Below are 1,707 nucleotides of genomic sequence, written 5' to 3' on the forward strand. Positions count from 1 at the left end.
ACATATATTCTCTTCAACTCTTAAATTCCCTACAATATTCTAATATATTCCATAGATTCCTTTACACACTAATGTAAACATTGTTTTCTTCTTAAACTTCTTCTATTCTATTGGTCTTTACCACAATCTTCTTCTATTCTGTTAATCTTTACCACAATCTACGTATACCTACATACTCTTTATCAAAAATGACAGATTTCATCAATGACATCACAATCACAAAAATGCACTGGAAGTTAAAAGTCTTGGTTGTTCGCCTGTGGGAAGTGAATGGTCGATTTAATCCTAGTGCTTTGTACGCAATTGAAATGATTCTGAAGGATGAATATGTATGCAACATTTTCTACTATATTTATATTGCTATTTCTATCTTATTCATTATTCTAACTTTTTTTTAATAGGGTGATCGAATACAAGCATCTATATGTAGTTTTGTTCTTAAACAATTCAAATCTGATATCAAAGAACGTGGTTTGTTTCTTTCTATTCTATGTTCTGATAACGAACCTGTTGTTGTTTGGCCCACAATTAACAAATTAATAATATATGATTCGTTCGATTATGGAAGAAAAGGAACTAATCAAATAATCACTTTTTTGCTAAAGTAATATACTTATTCTCTTTATGTTATTAAAATTCTAGATGATGAAGATTTGATCAAGAAATATTCTCCTAATGAATCTGATACCTCCCGTGTAAGTAACCTTTCTTCAAACACATCTAATCATTTCATATATTTTTATACTTATACTTTTCTAAACTGTGGTTATAGGACCATCACTTTACCAATTCTGAAGAATCATATGCTGAGAAGGATTACAAGGTAATTAAATTGTATGACTTTATATTACCTAAATATATAATACAGACAACATATCTAAATATCTTTATATATATATATGGTCACTAAATGTTTTTTAAAGATTTGGATAATATATTGTTTATCTAACTTCTATATTTTAAATTGTTTTCTTTTGAATTCTATAGGAATCCACCAAAGACAGTGACATGTTAACTTCTTGAAGACGTATGCAAAGAGTAATAGATTTTCCAAGAAGGATAAATCTATCATAGTTGATAAAAATGTCCATGGTCAACTCTCAAGCAACAAGATCCACAAAGGCGCTAAAAAGAAAAACAAATTGTCATCAGCTGCCTCTAAATGAATTATCTTACAATGTTTCTGTAATATAATACTTTATATTAATCTAGCAGTTTGTTAGGGTTAGTGACATATATCATAAGTTATTTATATCCTGTTAAGGTGATACATTTCATACCTTTTTATATTACATACAAATAAGTGTTTTCTACAATATTCTATGCTTTGTGATCTTCAAACACAAGTTTCAATCATTTCTTACATAATATATATGTCACACTGTCAATGTGAATATACAAAAATTATGTAGGAAACAAGCTTTTATTATTAAAGTTTATCTAAGGAAAATATCAATACTTGTGAAATATGAATACTTGTGAAATAATCAATTTCAATAATAAGAACTAACCGGTGCACCAGAAGTTTCACTTTAACCAATTATAAGTTCTGAACTTGCTGCTCAATTGTAACATTAATGAAGCATTGTCATTTCCACTATATTATGATATTATAAGCTTTAGCAGATACGGCGATTTATGTCGGAGATATACCAGAAAACAGGGCCTGAAATAAAAAAGATATAAAGACATGCTCATACATATTAA

General features: G+C 28.1%; 1 long non-coding RNA gene across 1 annotated transcript; it reads left to right on the forward strand.

The window, feature by feature from the left end:
• On the forward strand, nucleotides 1-1,416 carry LOC124893412. The gene is made up of 4 exons (XR_007050687.1): nucleotides 1-329; nucleotides 643-695; nucleotides 773-823; nucleotides 988-1,416. It is a non-coding gene; the product is annotated as an uncharacterized LOC124893412 (long non-coding RNA).
• The last annotated feature ends 291 nt before the right edge of the window (nucleotides 1,417-1,707 follow it).

Source organism: Capsicum annuum, unplaced genomic scaffold, assembly GCF_002878395.1.
Source record: "Capsicum annuum cultivar UCD-10X-F1 unplaced genomic scaffold, UCD10Xv1.1 ctg59041, whole genome shotgun sequence".
NCBI classification, from domain to species: domain Eukaryota; kingdom Viridiplantae; phylum Streptophyta; class Magnoliopsida; order Solanales; family Solanaceae; genus Capsicum; species Capsicum annuum.